The sequence below is a fragment of the Prionailurus bengalensis genome, chromosome A1 (assembly GCF_016509475.1).
Source record: "Prionailurus bengalensis isolate Pbe53 chromosome A1, Fcat_Pben_1.1_paternal_pri, whole genome shotgun sequence".
In the NCBI taxonomy this organism is placed as follows: Eukaryota; Metazoa; Chordata; class Mammalia; order Carnivora; family Felidae; genus Prionailurus; species Prionailurus bengalensis.
The window spans coordinates 95,502,528-95,521,670 of NC_057343.1; the positions used below are offsets into that span (position 1 = coordinate 95,502,528).

The 19,143-nt window shown below is 44.4% G+C and overlaps 1 long non-coding RNA gene across 1 annotated transcript; it reads left to right on the forward strand.

Moving 5' to 3' along the window:
- Window positions 1-930: 930 nt before the first annotated feature.
- Window positions 931-15,711, forward strand: LOC122477718. Its single transcript, XR_006295789.1, has 4 exons — window positions 931-1,173; window positions 8,255-8,434; window positions 9,592-9,595; window positions 15,373-15,711. It is a non-coding gene; the product is annotated as an uncharacterized LOC122477718 (long non-coding RNA).
- The last annotated feature ends 3,432 nt before the right edge of the window (window positions 15,712-19,143 follow it).

Here is a 19,143-nt window from a genome sequence, read left to right on the forward strand (position 1 = left end):
AACTCACGGACCGCAAGATCGTGACCTGGCTGAAGTCGGACGCTTAACCGACTGCGCCACCCAGGCGCCCCTGAACATGCATTTTTAAAAAGTCCTCCAGGTGATTTAATAAATGCTCCCCTCACCCCCAGCCCTGTTTTCTTTCTTTAGGGAATTGCTGTGCCAAGAAGCTGGTCTTTCCTTTCTCACATGTCATTGCCCAGAAAGTGATAGTGGGAAAGATGTGGTTTGTCAGGCAGAGCTGGGCCAGAGCATTTATCAAAAGGACCAGATGCCCTGAGCTCTGCCCTTGGTGGGCAGATGGCCAGAGAGTAGGCAGGGTTATTTTTATAGCTTTGTTCTTTGGGCATTTCCCCATTGAAATGCATAAGAATGAGAACTGAATCAGCACAGGTCAGTTTTGTTGCTATTGTTTTTGGGTTTTTGTCGATTATCAGACCACACCGTGCTGTAGGCCAGCCTAGGCGTTGACTAACTTTGAGCAGGGTGGCCCCTCGGCCAGTCATCAGGGGGAAACCTAGGAAGTCCACACACAGTGGTGGTAGTGAACCCAGCACACCACACACAAGCCTATGTCAAGCCCCCTTGTGTCCCCAATACCTAGAAATACACTCAGCACATAGTAGGGATGCAACAAATACCTGTCAAACTGAAATATAAGGGAAGGCAGCAATAGATCAAAAGGATAGCAGTTTGGGGGCACCTGGGTGGCTCAGCCAGTTAAGTGTCTGATTACAGCTCAGGTCGTGATCTCACAGTTTATGGGTTTGAGGCCCGTGTCAGGCTCTGTGCTGACAGCTCAGAGCCTGGAGCCTGCTTCAGATTCTGTGTCTCCCTCTCTCTTTGCCTCTAACCCGCTTGCATTCTGTCTCTGTCTCTCTCAAAAACAAACATTAAAAAAAAATTTTTTTAATAAATAAACATTAAATTTTTTTTTTTTTTAAAGGATAGCAGTTTAGGGGAATGCATTCATTTTCAACTGCAGGAGAAAGAATAACTCCAGAGAACTACAACGTGTTGCTGAGCCAAATTAGCAGTGAAATTGAAGAGCAGGATAAAATGACTGACATACAAGGGTTCAGCCCCCACAGATCCTCTCTGAGAAGATACACTTGAGTGTTTCTAGCAAGAAGAAAAGTGACCCTAAGAAAGTGATCAAGTCACAGGAAGGTGGTAAGCCAATAAACCTATAAGCTTAATTGTTAAATCTTAAAAGATTTTGATAGCGTGATGTGAAAAATAATGAATAGAACTAAACAAAAACTAAAATCCCAAATGATTTCAATGTGGTGGGTTTGGGACACAGAAGAAATTGAAAGCAGGCTAATATTGGAATTACATCAAATCAATAGATAACTTTTCAGGGTAAGTATAGAGATATTGACAAATACCTGAGATACATAGAAAGATATATGCTTAAGTGTGTTTTAAAGTGTAAGGATAATCACCAGAAAAAATAGGAATAGGGTATATAATGTCTAAACTATTGGAGGAAAAAAATTCAAAGAATTCAAAATCCATTGAAACAGATGGTTTAAAAAAGGAAAACTAACAAAGATATTTTTAAAGTGGATACATGGTAAACATTATAATAAGGCTGGGGGCACCTGGGTGGCTCAGTCGTTAAGCATCCAACTTCAGCTCAGGTGATGATCTTGTAGTTCGTGGGGTCAAGCCCTGCGTTGGGCTGTGCTGACAGCTCAGAGACTGGATCTTGTTTCGGATTCTGTGTCTCCCTCTCTCTCTGCCCCTCCCCCATTCACACTCTGTCTCTCTCAAAAATGAATAAACATTAAAAAATTTTTTTAAACATTAAATAAGGCTTTAGAAATATATCCAGTCATATTAGTTATCACAATGTATGTAAATGGACTAAATTTCTCCTATTAAAAGACAGAGACTCACTAACTGGGGAAAATAAAATCCACTGTGGGCCATGATGTGAAAAAGTTGGAAAGCTTAGTTCTGGAGTATATACCCAGGAGTAAAATTTCTGAGTCAAAGAGTATATATTACTAGATATTGCCTCATTGCTCTCCAAATTAATTATATTAATTTATTTTTAGAGTAGCATTAGAGTTCCCATTGCCAAATATTGATATTGTTAGACTTTAAAATTTTTGCCACTATATCAGGTACATGTTATCTCATTGTTACTGTATTTTGTGTGTTACCTTACTTACTAATGAGGTTGGGAATCTTTACATGTGTCTTTTTTTGGCAATTCCAATTGATTATTGTGAATGGCTTGTTCCTGTCATCTGTCCACACATTTATACATTTTGCCTTGTTCTTATTGATTTGTAGAATTTCGTTATAAATTTGCAACCTTTTATCAGCCATATGCATTGCAATATCTTGTCCTTGTCTTTGATTTGTCTTTTCAATTTATTTATGGTATTTTTGAACTATACAAGTTAAAAAAATTTTTAAGTTTTATTTATTTAAGTAATCTCTATAGTCTACATGGGGCTCAAACTCATGACCCCAGGATCAAGAGTCACATTCTCCTCTGACTAAGCCAGCCAGGTGCCCCTGAACTATACAAGTTTAAATTTTAATGCAATAAAATTTTATGAACTATACTTACTGTGACTTGTTTAAGAAATTATTTTGTGGGGCGCCTGGGTGGCGCAGTCGGTTAAGCGTCCGACTTCAGCCAGGTCACGATCTCGCGGTCTGTGAGTTCGAGCCCCGCGTCGGGCTCTGGGTTGATGGCTCAGAGCCTGGAGCCTGTTTCCGATTCTGTGTCCCCCTCTCTCTCTGCCCTTCCCCTGTTCATGCTCTGTCTCTCTCTGTCCCAAAAATAAATAAACGTTGAAAAAAAAAATTAAAAAAAAAAAAAAAAAAGAAATTATTTTGTATTCTAAAGTCATAACCACATTCTCCTCGACCCAAATACTACTTCCTTAGGAAAGTCTTCTCCAGTCCCTCAAAATAGATGATGTTTCATTATATGCTCTTATGATACTGTTTTCTTTCATTGCATTTATCCCAGCGTAATTATACATTTATATATGCAATTGACAAAAAGTCTGACTCCTCCATTGCAAGGTAAGCCCCAGGAGGTCTCAGACCATGTCTTATATTCTCTCTTTCATTGTAATATCTCCAGGGCTAACCATAGTTTCTGTCATATAATAGATAACATTTATTAAGTCCTTATTATATGCAAGCATTATTCTAGGACTTCACATGTAGTTATTTAATAGGTATGACAGATACATAGACAGATACTATACTGTCCACATCTTAAAGATATAGAAACTGGGGCATAGAGAGGCATGACATATTCACTGTCACACAACTAGTCAATACCCGAGTCAGAATTCATGCCCAAGGGTTCTAGCTCCACACCCTTTCCTCTCAACTGTTAATGTATGTTCCTCAAAGGGTAGGAACTCAGCAAATGTTTACCGGATGAAATGAGTGGAAAAAGCCACAATTTTAGCATAGTTCTCTCAGAAATAGAAATATCATTAAAAAAAAAAAAGAAAACTGGTATATTTGAATAAGACACTACAAGCTGTATAGGTTATTTTTAACAGAATAACATATATTCTTTCAAATACTTATGGAGCAGTAACAAAAATGCACTATCTACTATGATTCAAAGGAAATCTCAGCAAATATTAAGTAGTTGAAAGTATTTAAATAAATTTACTAGCCAAATGCAATAATAGTATAAATTAACTACAAAAGGAGGGGGGAAGGGAAACACTTTATGTTGTTGTTGGTGTTCTTCTAAGTATAATTTATATAGTTAAAGTATTCAGTTGTGGAGCTCACAGAATTTTGATGTTCACCCCTCAGTAATCATCCAGCTGAAGATCTAGAACATTTCCATCACCCCAAAAAGATTCCTCCTGCCCCTTTCTGGTCATGCCCCCACCCAGAGACAATCACCGTTCTTGAACTTTATGTAAATGGTTCACATAGCAGATACTCTTTTGTATCTGGCTTCTTCCACTCAGCATGTTTTTGAGATGCATCCCTGTTGTTTGTGGTACGTACGAACTGTTCATCCCTTATTTACTTACTCATTTTTTAAGTAGTATGTCTCTGTGCAGATATATTACTGTGTGGTAATCCAGACTTCAGTGTGGGGTTATTGCACCTGCATAAAGCTAATAGAAACATTTAAAAAAAATTTTTTTTAATGTTTATTTATTTTTGAGACAGAGACAGATCGCAAGTGGGGGAGGGGCAGAGAGAAGGAGACACAGAATCCGAAGCGGACTCCGGGCTCTGGGCTGTCAGCAAAGAGCCCAACGCGGGGCTTGAACTCACAACCCATGAGACCATGACCTGAGCCACAGTCAGATGCTCAACCGACTGAGCCACACAGGCGGCCCGAAACATTTTTGTACAAGGACTTTTCTGAATATGTGCCTTCATTTATTTGGGGCATGTACCTAGTAACAGAATCTTGGTCTTATCGGGTTGAGGTAAATTTCATTTTATTAGAAACTGCCACCAAACTACCACTCTTTTCCAAAGTGGTTGTGCCATTTTATACTTTTGTCAGCCACATACGAGAGTTTTTGCTCCTCTTTCTCACCAATATTTGATATTTTAACATAATTTATTTATTTATTCATTCATTCATTCATTTATTCATTTATTCATTCATTCAATGTTTATTTTTTGAGAGAGAGAGAGACAGCATGAGCAGGGGAGAGGCAGAGAGAGAGGGAGACAGAGAATCCCAAGCAGGCTCCGCACTGCCATCACAGAGCCAAACGTGGGACTCAATCCCATGAACCCGTGAGATCATGACCTAAGCTTAAGTTGGACACTCACCCGACTGAGCCACCCAGGAGCCCTTGATATTTTCACATCTTTAAAATGGCAACCGTTTGGTGGATGGCAAGTGGTATCTCATTGTAGTTTGAATTTGCATTTCCCTGAAGACTGCTAATGTTGACTACCTTTTCACATGTTTTTTTAGCCATTCATATATCTTCTTGACGAGTTGCCTGTTCCAATGTTTATTTATTCATTTTGTAATGAGCTGTCTTTTCTGTATTGATGTGTAGGAGTTCTTTATATAGTCTAGATACAATTACCGGGACATTTTAACACAGACTTTTAAATAACTCCTAGATTGAAGAGAAAACCTTACTGAAATTACAAACAAGTTAGGAATAAACAAGAATGTGAGCACAGCATTAAAGAAAAAATTTGTGGGATGCATGCAAAATAATAGGCAGAGAACATTTTACAGTTTGAAATAGTCTAATTAGATAATGAGGAGGTTTTTTTGGGTTTTGTTTTTTTACTAAACTTATGAATCAAGAAGCTAGATAACAAATTGTAAGGTAATCCCCCCAAAAGTAGGAGAGAATAAACATGAGAAAATGCAGCACTTAATGGAGTAAATGCAAAAAAAGAAAAATGATCAAGGCTTTGATCAAGGCCAATTATTAATAAGGAGAAAATTGATGAAACATCAGAAATAAGAAAGGGTGTATATTCTGTTAGAAGACTTAAAACATAAAAACATACCATGCTCAACTTTTTAAAATAAATGTGCAAATGTGGATTTTAAAATGGTGATTTCCTGGCAAATATAAATTCTAAAATTGACTAAAGAGGTATAGTTATAGAAACATTTAAAAGTTAGGCAAAGTTAATCATAAAGCTCAGATCACCAAGAAACAGATAATTTGGGGGGTCTAGAACTTCTTTCTGAACCTAGAATAAACTTGGAAGCTTCTCATCTATGAGGCTTGTGTAACCGTATAACAAGACTAAACAAAGATATCGAGGGGAAAGAAAATATAGATCAATCAAATTTATGAACAAGGACACCAAAATCCTAAATAAGCAGTAGTAAATTAAATCCATCTGTGTCCTAAAAGAATAATATGTCTTAACAAAGCAGGGCTTATCCCTGGAATGCCAGGATATTTCAACATGAAGAAATCTATTAATGTAATTCATTTGATCAAGAATTACGAGAAAAATCATAACGTCATCTCAATAGATTCAGAAAAACTGTTTTAATGAGCTCAACAAAGACCCATTTGTGATGTAAAAAAGAAAAACACTTAACAAAACAGAATTAAAATAAAACAGCCTCATTTTCATAAAGGAAAGAAACCCCTCTACAAACCTCATCTTCAGCGGTGAGTCACCTGTTTGAAATCAGAAACAAAGACAAACACTGTTATTATTCAACATCTGAGCTAATGGAATAAAACGGTATAAAATAACAAAATGTATTAGTATTGAAAAAGGAGAGACAAAACTGTTTTTACTTGCAGACTGTATAATTGTCTCTTTGGAAAATCCTTCTCAATCAACCGCAAAATGATCTGAACTAGTAAGAGAATTTCAGTAAGTTGGCCAGATACTACACCCCATTCATAAGCAATTGCAATATTGGGAAAGCTAAACTAAAAAATGTGTAAGGACTAAACGGGTGGGGGGCGGGGCACCAGAAACATTTCTCATAGATTGCAAGAAACTTAGGAAGTTTTAGGAATTATTTGGGGACCAATAACTAAAAAATGTGTAAGGACTAAATGGGTGGGGGGCGGGGCACCAGACATATTTCTCATAGATTGCAAGAAACTTAGGAAGTTTTAGGAATTATTTGGGGACCAATCTGGGTGAAACGTGTCCACATTGTAACACTTGACTGATGACTACCCATGACGATGACCATGGGTTTACTTTCTCTCATGGAGATTTCCCGAAATTTAAATCCCCGATTCCATGCACCTGTCAAACAAAATGAGATCTTATTTTAGCCCCTTACCCTGATGACCCCAAGCTGTGGATTTATTTGTCTGCTCTTCAATTTGGTGTGTAGGTTTTGCAGAACGGAAAGCTAATGCTCAGAATGACCTCTGGCCATTGACTGACTTGCTCGGTTGGAGCAAGTCATACAATCGTTGTGGCTTCTAGAAAGAAAGAAAGTGGGTTGGAGGGGTGAAGGCTGGTGTTGGGGCAGCAGGCAAAGACCAGAATTTGGTAACAACAGTGATCATGGAGTTAATGTTATCAAAGAAGACAGGAAGGGGGGTTGAGAGGAATATCTGGGTATGCTGGGATATTTTCTGTCTTTTGAGTCAGGCTGGCATCAACAATGGCAGCTTTCAAGCTCTCGTGGGTTTATAGGCATGGACCACATATTTGAAACTGGCTTGCACACTCATCACGGCGTAATCCTCATGTCCCACCTGGGGTCCACAAGACATCAGGATGCACCTTGAGGGTCAGTTTTCACAAGGGCTTTAGAGCTTGAGGGAGAAACGGTGAAAAAGACTTAGATGTTTAAGGTTCTTGGAACACTGATAATCAAGTAGCCTAAGTAAAGACAGGAGACGAATACCCGCCCCAAACTTTGGGAAATACAGGTGACAGGATAGAAAGGTTTCCCAAGGAGTTTGCAGCTTTTCTTGAGGCAAGGGGCAGTCATATAAACCTATACCTTCTGAGGGCTGGGGTGCCCTGAAAAAAAATCAGGGCAAACTAGAACAATTGACCAACTTCGCTCCTGATTCCAAAGAGAAATGATCAAACACATGGTCACAGGGTCGTTTCTCTGTGCTTGTTTCGTCATCCTTTGGTTTGTCCAGAGAATGTAGAGGGTGTACCTATCAGGTTCCAGTCCCGGGAACACAGTGTAGGCTGCTGATTCTAGAAATAAGGTCCCATCAGGAATAGTTACGGCTGCATCGGGGAGCTGCCTCTTTTCTCAACCACCTTTGTCTGCACGGATAATGGAGACTGTGTGGCTAGGTGATTTCCAGCTGCAGACGTGAGTCTAGGACAGCACTGGCTGATCATTGCCCCTCGCTCAACTCTACTACCCTGGAGAGCAAAGCAGACAGCCTACTCCAGGCCCATTTTGACATTTGGCAGATAACAGAGGCAGTAGCAGGAGCGAGGGAGGTAGTTTTCTGGTTTTAGGATAAGAGCAACGGAATGTCCTATTTGGCCAAACTTGAGAGAAGCTGGCCAGTTCTGGAGCAGGTGGGCTGTTCATTTTTCTCCTTTACAAGGAACTGAGGTTTTGTGTTCCCTTCTGCAAATCCCACCTCCCCACACCTGGTCAGGTGTAGTCAACAGTCCTGCCTGACACCCAGGCAACGTTCTTTTGGGACAAAGGCAAGCCAGGTGTGATCTCTGCTCCACGTCAGGTTTTGCATCTGATCTCAAGTTCAAGATCTCAAGTCTCATCTCTGCTTAGCTCTGCCTTCAGTCAAGTTAGGATAATGACATGCATTGTCTTTCCTTGAAGGTACCTTGCATCCTATGGGGATGGAGACTGAATACTTCAGTTTCAAAACAGGATGAGGTTCATGTGACAGAAGGAAGCGCCCATGAATCAGCTGTCCAGACTCCTTTTAGGTGAACCAGAACCCCCACAGCCACAGCCTCTCAAGTGGAGATTTTAAAGCAGTAACGTCCAAGCACTCAGGTATTTTAAGGCCACAATTTAAAATTATAATCTTATTAAAAAACCAACAGGTTTGGCTGTAATGAGATTTTTTTTTTTTTTTTTTTTTTTTTTTTTTGCATTCGACCCTCAATGTTCCTGCTTCACCTTCTCCTTGGAATATAAATTGTCAGACTGTTCATGGGTTTTGACATAAGGTTCATTTGGCTCCAGCCACTCTGAAAAAAGGGAGATTGTTTTTGTGTTTGGTTGTTTTTTTTTTTTTTAATTTTATTTCTTTTGCTTTTAAATTCTACATTCTCTAGGACATGTACTTGAGTGGCATTCAGTATACATATTTGCAAGACTTAAAAATGAAATATCCCCTAATGCAAAGGAAGGCCACAAGCTGACATTCCCTGAGTTTGCCAAATTTTGTTCCAGAGGTTGGTGACCTTCTGTTTCAAAACAGGAAAGAAGTGAAATCGTGGGGAGTCACCTACACACAGGCTTTGCCAGATAATTATTCAGCTGACAGTTCAGGGAGCTTAACAAACTCTGCTCTGTGGTCTCTGAAGACTGAATTCGTTATGCCTTAAACAAGAAAAAAAAATTCCCATTGGGATTTTCAGATCTTAGTGCTTTCTTTAAATATGTGGTTTACCTGTTTAAGGACTTGGCAAAGAAAATAAAAAACGCCTTTCTTAACAGTTACATCTCAGGCTTTAATTATTCCTATTTTTGATCTTGTAGCTGTAGCTCCAGAATTAAATAGTCCTCCTTTAATGTGGGTAGGCGCTTAAAAAAAAGCCTTTCAACTTGTAGTCTTAAAAAATTTTTTTTTTTCTTGCATGAACAGCTTGGGTGGGGAGAGAATTAAAGTGCCAGCTCTGGCCTTTTTGTTTTACTGGGAAGCTGATGGGCAATGATTTAGAAATGCCCGGGGTATACGTTGTGCCACCCGGATGGGGTGGGGTGGGGTGTGAGCAGGGTGCAGAGTCTGGTTCAAAGCGGAGGTAGCTCCCTCCCCGCCCCCACCCCACCCTCCTCCCCCTGTGTCTGTGGCCAGCACTTTCTGGGAAGATGACTTTGTCCCCGAGCTGCTATCAGGGCTGTGAGGATTGGGGTCTGGGTAGGGAGAGGATGTGGGGTAGGGTTTGGGAACATTATTTCCACTTTTACCCAAGTGGCCAAAAAAGACAGGTTTACCTGTGAGAATTCTTCATTAATTCTACTCCTCTTGTTGTTGAAGATTTTATTGTTTAATTTTTTTTAAGGTTTATTTATTTTTGAGAGAGAGAGACAGAGTGTAAGCCAGGGAGGGGCAGATAGAGGGAGACACAGAATCTGAAGCAGGCTCCAGGTTCTGAGCTGTCAGTACAGAGCCTGATGCAGGGCTCGAACTCATGGACCACGAGATCATGACCTGAGCCAGAGTCAGACGCTTCAACAACTGAGCCACCCAGGTGCCCCTTGTTGTTGAAGACATTAGAAAGATGGCTCTTCAGGATAAATATTCAGAAGAACCAAACCATCCCGCATTTAGGGAGAGCGAGAACAGGCATAACTGCCTTTTTCTTCCCCATCTCAAGCCATGGTGTGGGGTTAAGCATGACAGTGGTGAGGTTGACGTGTTTGGGTAGTTTGAGTTTTTTAAAAAAAATTATCTATGTCTTTTTGTAAAATATAGATCTCTATTTCTCTCTGTGTAACTGGGGAGGGTGGATCTACAGAAATAAACAGAAAGTTCCGGAAGAAGAGGAACCATCCCAAGAACAGGAAGGACTGAGCTGCCCTAGGATCATGATAAACAAAGAAGAGTCCAACTGTGTTTTGCAACACAATGGATTCACTCAGCGTCCTGGTGAGAGCTGACTGGACAGTCTCTGCTCCCTTCCTCCTGTGAGATGATACCTCCTCACAACGCCACTAATTACAAGATGTCACTGAGGCATAAGAACACAATAACAAGAAGCCAGCAGTAATACAGTGTTTAGACTCTGACAACCACTTTACCTGCATAAACTCACTCAGTCCTCAGGACAGCTGTATAAAAGGAGGAGCTATTATTACCTTTTTTTTTTTTTTAACAGGTGCAGAACAGGAGACACAGAGAGATTGGGTAACTTGGCTAATGTCGCATATGTAGGAAGCAGCATTGAAATTCAGGTAGTGTGAGACCAGGGTCCTTGCTATGAATGACTGAACGTTGAATAGTAAAAGCGAAACAAAGAAACAGTGAAGGCCAGGTTGGAAATGCTGTGACCAAGACTTGATGGGACATCAGATGGGGGAGCACGGCAGAGTTCCACTGGAGAACTCAGAGATCCTCAGGAGAAGGACAGGAGGAGGAGGAGGATTTTCTGTGTATCTTATCAGAGCCACAACCCGGAGTCATGACGTCCCTACCACATTCCAGCTGGATGTGGACTCTGTCTAGGGGCTGGTGATCTTTAGTAGGAATCAGGTGCTGAAGGTCCCCGTTCTGTTGCCTCCAGCCTGCTCCCCACCCCCACCCCCACCCCGGGTGCAGGGGAGGGTGACTACCTGTGGGAGATGGGGAAGTGCTCCCCCTGCCGGTGGTGGATTTGCAGGCTCAGGGCTGTACTGGCACAGTCCAAGTAGGTAGACTTGCCCCAAGTTGGGAGTCCAGTCCGGCGGGTGGATGAGCTAGCTGCCTGCTTTTGGTTGCCAGTTGATGGAGAGATACCAAATGGTTAATGCAGTTGCCTACCAGCCATCAATGGGTCTGGGAGAGAAGCTGAGTAGACTCAGCACCGACAAATACTGAGCTGTAGAACGCTGTCTCCACCATGACCCTAGGAAGGGAACATTGCCAGGCTTTTACCTTCTCCTCCTCATAAAGAAGGAAGTGTGGTCTTGGAGAAGTCCGACTTGTCCACAGCTGGCAAATGGCAGAGGCAGAATGAGTGAACCCCTGACCGCGCCCTTGATCCCCTTGGTTCAGCCTCAGGTGCCACACTAAGACTCTGGGTATTATTCCTCTTTTTATGAAATGATGCAACTTCTTCCTTTCTAATCGAGCCTGGGTGCGTTTGAATGCCCAAACCTCAACTAAAAGTTATGGAACTCTAACGAACATAGGTGCAACTGAAATTATCGAGGCTGGAAGGAAGGTGACAAAAATGACTAATTTCTCACCTTTATCTACGGAAAGCAGAGGTGGTGCTTCTGGACTGAGTGAAGTCACAGGTGCAAAAATCAGAGCTGTCGGCTCAGACCCAATGAACCACTTCGTGCTCACCACAAATCGGAAGGTTTATCAGCCCCCGTTCCTTCTCCTAGATGAGACATGGAGGTCATATCAAATTTAACTCCTGTGATGCCCTGTCTTCAGGAGACTTTGGGCGAACACAGAAGGGTTTGGGGGATCCTTGGGACACAACAAAACATGAGCTACATGCTACTAAACACTTCCTACACACCAAGTACTTGGCATAAACTCTCTCACTGAATTGGCACACCAACCTTATGAAGTCCAGACTGTTTTTAAGCCCATTTTACAGATGAGGAGATTAAAGCCTTAGTAGATGAAGTCACTTGTCCCAACTTCGTGGCCCCAGAGCCCAAGGCAGTAACCATTAGGAATATTCTCTCTCCCAGTCTGATTACAGTAGATAGATCACACGCACCAGTTGCAGTGGGTTGATTTTTGGGGTCTGAGAGGAAACCTGGTTCTACCCTATTTTACAGGCCCCTGACCCCTTGGCCAGTGAGGCTGTGGGAGTCCTGAAGAGGGAGGTCACCCAGCTGTAAGAGGAAGGAAGCATGTCATCCTTTTCCCACACAAAGCCTCCCATTGCCTCACCTACAAATGGATTTGGAAGAACTTCTGGATTTGACCTGGGATGAAGGGTCTGAGAGACACTAAAAGGGGTCTTCAGGGCTACATAATCTCAGTTCTGGTCAGGGAGTTCCCAGTGTGGGAGGAATATATCTTTGAATGACAAATCTGAGTGATGGGCTAGAACCTTCAAGATCTTTCTATATCAAGAAAAGTAGTTTGTGAACTACAACTAGGACTACATATGGAGGATGATTATCCCAGGTGGAGTTTCCCTCAGAGGGCAAAACTGTAATACAGAGCTTGGGATTTTCTCAAAGGTATCTTCCTCCATCACTTGCCTTGAGTTGAGGGCTCAAAATAAGACAGGTAGCCTCTAAATTTACTCTCCACATGATGGAGCAGGTTTTGGAAGTGAGGTCATCTCTGAAGATAGGCCATTTTAGACATTAATACAGTCTCTCCATTTTGCAGCCAAGGAAAATGGGACCAAGCTTTCTCAAAGTTGTTCCCTGACTGGCAAGGCTGAGGCTGGAACCCATGTCTCTTGACCAAATGAGTCCAAATCCCAAGACCTGTTTCTGTCCAATGGCTCACTGATGCCTTTGAGTACTTGAGGCTTTTGTCTAGCTTGGCATGTGGACAAATCCTCCCTCAAGATCCCTCTTCTCCAGAAGAAAATGTGATATTCAGGCTGGTATAATCTTAAACACTTATGTTTAGGATCTCATAGGTGGACATTTAAACAACCAATTCCCTGCTTCCATGAGAACAAAATAGAAACTTGTTGCAAATCTGCCCAAAATACTTGTGATCACACCCATGCCTTTGTCAGTAGAGGTTGATGGGCAAGCCAAACATTTTCACACGAGTCAAGATCCTGCAACATCTCAGTGTCCTGGTCCTAGAGATCTCTAATGTGTAGCTGCTGAGACATAACCTAGTCTGACAATTTTTATTTGTATTTTTATTGTTTTTGGTTTATGTTTATAAAAGTAATAGTTAAATGTCTGGTTAATTGAGAAGTTATGGTTAGCTGACTTCTGGTTAGCTGAGGTTTTTAAATATTATATAACCTGCTCTACCTGGGTCCTCCCAGCCTCCTCAAACAGGCTGTAATGAATATGTAATGGCATAGAAGCTTCTCGACACCTGTTAAAATACTGTGCATTCTTCCTCTCCTAGAGCGTGTTCATTATAGATACAACAGGAAAAAAGATAAAACGCCTGAGTGACTGACACCCAGTTTGGAATGTGAATCTCTCATCTTGGGTCAGTGTCCACAAGGCTCAAGGAACCAGGCAGAATAGGGCTTGACCTCTTAGGCCACATGTGCTGGGGTGCCAATGTTGCTGGTCTTTCCCAGGGGGGGGACATGAAAGCTGCCTGCCGTGACTTCAGTTTTTCACGTCTCCAAAGGGACAGCCCTCCTAGCAGGAGAGATCACACTCCCCTCTCTCTCCCTCTGAGGCAGTCAGGTTACTCAATAATCTGTATAAATTACAGATTATAATCTACAATATAATATACAATAATCTGTATAAATTACAGCCAATGCCTTTGGCTGCCTGAACACCTTCCCTGGATCTGGTGATCGCCTTATAGATCAGAATTCTTTTTCCTCCTTCCTTTAATCAGATAGAACAGCAACAATTAAATGTGTTCTTTTTTAGATTTCTTTTTGAGAGACGAGAGAGTGAGAGCAGGGGAGGGGGAGACAGAGGGGGAGACAGAGAATCCCAAGTTGGCCCTTTGTAGTCAGCACACAGAGCCCGACGCGGGGCTCGAACTCACAAAACTGTAAGATTATGATGTGAGCCAAAATTAAGAATCGGACGCTTAACCGACTGAGCCCCCAGGCGCCCCTTAAATGTGTACTTAATATAATCACCCTTTCTTTTTTGGACCCTGGGAAAGCTAGTCTCCCCAGGGTGTCTGTTTTTCTGTTTTCCAGGTTTATCTTCAGGGAAGGGATAGAGACTTCTTGAAGCTAGCCAAAGTGAAGGGGAATTAATGTTAAGGTATATGTGCAACAATGAGGAAGTCCGAAACCTAGGACAGAAAACCGAGGTACAGAAGGGTCATCTGGAAATGGAACAGAAGGATTCAAGGGGGCTTCTGTGGGGTCCTCCTCAAATACTGCACCATCAGGACAAAATACCTACCTGCTGTGTCTCTTTCTTGCTCACTCACAACCATCAGTGGCTCCTTGTGTTTGCCCACTGCCCCAACTCACCCTTACCTTTGGCTTCTTTCGTTCTAAATTTACTTCATGACTCTTCAGAAACGATTTCTCCTCCCAATGGGAAATTCTCTTATTCATGGCTCAGCTTCAAGGGAGAAAGAGAGAGAGAGAGACAGAGAGACAGAGAGAATGTAATAGGTTCAATGTTTCCTCCTCCACTTACATAGTTATTTTCTTAGAAACCATATGGCTCCTAAGTCATTGGAAAGGTGTCCATTGGTTCTTTTTATGGGTTAGGCCCCAGCCCTTGACCCGATGAGCTGCGTGGGAGGGATCTAGATGGAGAAGCAGCAAGGGCTTTACATGGGTCAGTTTCCCTCTGAACAGAGTATCCACCAGGATGACCAGCGTTTGAGAGTCTTTTTAGAGGAACCATAATCTATCCATAAATGGTCGCTTCCATGGAAGACTTGGTTCCACCGGAGACTGGAAAAAAAATGGGAGAAAGTGAGATGTGTATCTGTGGCTCACAGTCCAACGCACATTTTTCAATTGGAGGACAGAGCTGTGGGCGACCTGGCTATTTCTGAGTGGAATGGAAGACACACACCCACAGCCACCACGCCTACCCTATGCCCGAAGCTTCATGTCCCGCTCCAGAATCAAGACCGTGCCTTTGTCACCGGTATGCGCATGCGCACACCGTCACGAGGGGGCAGGACAATATGGGGGCTTTGGGAAGGTGCGAGGATGCTCCACAGTCACGATGGGTGTTCTCCTGTTGCCCCTCTCTTGTTGGCCTGAGCTGAGCAGCTGGCAACAGCTCTCGCCCTTTCAGACAGAAATGCCTACAGAGATGCTATTGTTTCCCTTAGGTGACAAATGCCACAGGCCTGGGCCGGCCAAGCCATCCTGGAGCCCAGCTGCTTCCGCACTGCCACCACATGAGAAGGGTGCTTTGTTTTAATTGTCACATTTGCTGTTTGAAAGGATGCTCTTCAACCACGGAATTCTCGGGTGACCTTTCCGTAGGAATCACATGCAAATGTCCCAGTGGAAGGTCGCGATTGGTCTTCAAAGGTCATCTCCATTCGTCTAGATGGTTGTCTTCACAAAAGAAGGAAGTTCAGGTAAGGAACCCAGAACCAGAGAGCACCAGAGGAGAAAGGTCATCTGGTCTACCCTGTTCTGTCGGCTGGGCCCCACCTGCAGGTGGCACATCCGTTTGCTTTTGGCCTCCCACGGTTCACCGTAGCCTAGAATAGCCCTGCTGGCTTAGACGCCATCCCAAAGCTTCCCCAAACAGGTGCTCTTTGAACAGACGTTATGCATCCTCCAATTGCCCGGAGATAAGCCCTGTGCGGGAGGAATCTCTCTTCTGAGCAACTGAGGCTGTGTTGATAGGTTCTTTTCTTTTTCTTAATATTTATTTTTGAGAGAGAGAGCCAGAGCGTGAGCAGGGGAGGGGCAGAGAGAGAGGGAGACACAGAATCCGAGGCAGGCTCCAGGCTCCGGGCTGTCAGCACAGAGCCCGACATGGGGCTCGAACCCATAAGCCACAAGAACATGACCTGAGCCAAAGTCAGACACTGACTGAGCCACCCAGGTTGATAGGTTCTTGAAGGGTTTGTTGCGGGGACAACTTATTAATGATTCACTCTCCAAACACTATTTGAGTAACTGCCCTTTCTGAACCAAACAAAACAAAACACCCAGCATCTCTCTGGAAGGTCAGCTGAGATGAATTTGTCCCTATTACCACAGAGCAATCTCCTAACCCCTCATCCCCCGTGTCAGGCTGGCAACCGGAGAGGAATGGATTTTAAGTGAGACACACTCAGATGGAAGCTGCCAGAGAGAAAGGCCTGTGCGTGGATTTCTGCGTGTGGGGAAAGGATTTCTTGCCCCTCTGCCCCGTCACCCTCACTGAAGTCAGACTGTTTCTTTTCCTTCTGGGTGGAGGCCCTGGAGAAAACATGATTAACCCTGGGTGGGGAGTCACCCAGGGCAGGGGTGGGAGACAGGGAGGACAGGGAGGGCAGGGAGCACGCAGCCACAGACCGTGAGCTGGGCATGAAGGCTAGCAGAGAAGGTTCGAGAGGCGTGAGGGGATTGCCGGGCAGGAGCGTGAGGTTCTAATGAGTCATGTCAGCTGTTGACTGGGGATTCACAACAGCTGCGTGTGCGAGCCGAGGCACAGTCCTTGGGGAAGCAGGTGGCGGTGACGTGAGGGACGGCCTGCCCCGACCTGCCTCCATTAGCTGTAATTATGCTTGTGACTTCTGCTGGGGGGCGGCCGGGAGCCAGGGGGGCCTGTGGAGACCACCAGAGACCCGCATTTTTAGCCCGTGGTCAGTCAGCTGTAAAACTGGGCCACATTTGGCAACAACAGAAGGAGCGTGAGGCCCGAAGCAATTTTTCTTTGAAATAAGCTTCTAAATTGCAGGGAGCCCAAGTAAATTGACACATTTACTAGCTTGAGCTCCTTCCCCGTTCCTGCTTCCTTGCCTCAGCCGGCCTCTGCTCACCGGAGCAGTTCTGGGCCTGGGGATGGGGGGGAGGGAGCACTGCCCTGCCTGGGGGGCGGCGGTGATTTCTCTGTGCGCACATTTTCATTACTGACGAGCCGACGACGAGTGCTTTTCAACTTACAAACTGAAAGTGCTCCCCGACCCCCACAAAAGAAACCTGGAATCTGCAGGAGGAAGCCCCCCCCCCCAGTAAATGAAAAGCAAAGATGGGGTGCCTGGGTGGTTCAGTTGGTTAAGCGTCCCACTTCAGCTCAGGTCATGATCTCACACTTTGTGGGTTTGAGCCCCATGTCAGGCTCTGTGCTGACAGCTCAGAGCCTGGAGCCTGCTTCGGATTCTGTGTCTTCCTCTCTCTCTGCCCCTTCCCTGCTCGTGTCCTGTCTCTTTCTCAAAAATGAATAAACTTTAAAAAAAATGAAAAGGAAACAACTACCCAGTGCACATTGCACAGCAAATGCGAGTCGCACCGCGATGGAGGCCCTCTAGCCCATCCAGCCTCCTGGGTAGAGAAAGCCACTTTCTTAGCCGACGTCTCTTATAATGTAGCCAGCTCGAATCCTGAGGGGTTTGCTTCCCTAATCAGAACTGAAATTACATGACAGAAGAAGGGCCTCATGAGTGTAACACTGGGTAGGTTGCTGGCATCTACTGCAACATCTGTGTCACTGAGCCTGGAACTGCAGGGCCAGGTGGGCAGCCTTGAAGCGGTGGGTGAGGAATGTGGTGTTGAGAGACCTCATGTTCTAAGACTCAGGTTCCTCATTCTTCAGTGGGAATAAGAGTAACTACGTGAGGGCGCCTGGGTGGCTCAGTCGGTTCAGCGTCCGACTCTTGATCTCGGCTCAGGTCATGACCTCACGGTTTGTGCATTTGAGCCCCGCGTCGGGTGGGCCCGAGCCCGTCTTTGGGCTCCTCCTTCTCTCTCTCTTTCTCTCTCCCTCCGTCTGCCCCTCTCTCACTTGCACCCTCTCTCAGAAGTATAAAATACAGTAAATACCATACGATAATAATAACTACCTGCGAGTTAGTTTGGGATTACGGGGTCACGCACCAGCCCCAGCACACTGTAAGTGCCCCGAGCATCAGCTATTCTTTGTCATCACTGAAGATCATCAGGCTCACCTTTTGCATTCTCGGCGATGGGAGAGCTCAGGCAGTGGGGGGATCACATCCTACCATCTTCCTTGACGTGAGCCTTGATCTGCCTCCCGTTCTCTGCACAGATAGCTCGCTGGGGTGGGGGTCGGGGGGACCTTCCCTGCCCCCAGTGAGCCTTTTGAACTCTGGCTTATGCTCCTCTGCTGTTCTCCTCCTCCTCCTCCTCCTCCTCCTCCTCCTCCTCCTCCTCCTCTCCATCCATCTTCACGCACTGGTGGAAGTCCTCCAACTCTGGGAAACCTCCCTGAAGTCCCCGTAGGGATTCCTCCTCGCCTCTTACCAGTGTGACACTGTGAAGTCAGCTTCAGATGAACGTATGTCACCTCTTAAGCCAGCGGGCACGAGTGGCCTTCTCTGCTTTTCTTCGCATTTTCTTCAGGACCCAGCCCAGGATCTGGCTCAACGCAAGTTCTCTGCAGATGCCCGCTTAATTTCTGGACTGCCGTAGAAGTACAGAGTGGGTTGAAAACTTGCAGAAGGATCAGAGTTTGTGGGGATGGTCTCTGGACTTGACCAATCACCTTCTAGTGGCAGTGAACGATGGGGTTCTTGAGCAAACGGCTAAGAAAGAATTCTTGAGATGTCTTTGGTGCAAAAAGGTGATTTTATTAAAGCACGGGACAGGACCTGTGGGCAGAGAGAGCTGCAGCGGGTTGTGAGGAGTGACTGACTATGTACCTTTAAGTTTCTGGGGGTGAGGGAGAGCATTAAGTCTCTACGGAGTTTGAAAGCAAGGCTTTCAGGACCTTGAGGGGCTAGCTGCTGTTAAGATAAGGTTACTTTTAGTCTTTAATGAAACAGAAACATGAAGGAAGACGGCCATGAATTGCTTGAGCAAGGTCACTCTCTGCATGTTTCAGGTGTCTATCAGCGGGCTGCAAGCTGTAGGGAGATTTAATTTCAGCTACATTTCTCTTGCCTGTGTTTCCCTCATCAGCAAACACAACACACAAGGATGAGAATGAATGTACCGCGCTGGGGTTGCTGTTTCTTCCACAGGTGGGGGTGAGGAACACGGAAGTTCACCCCCCTCTTGTGTTGGCAAGCTCTGAACATGACCCAGGGCGGCAGG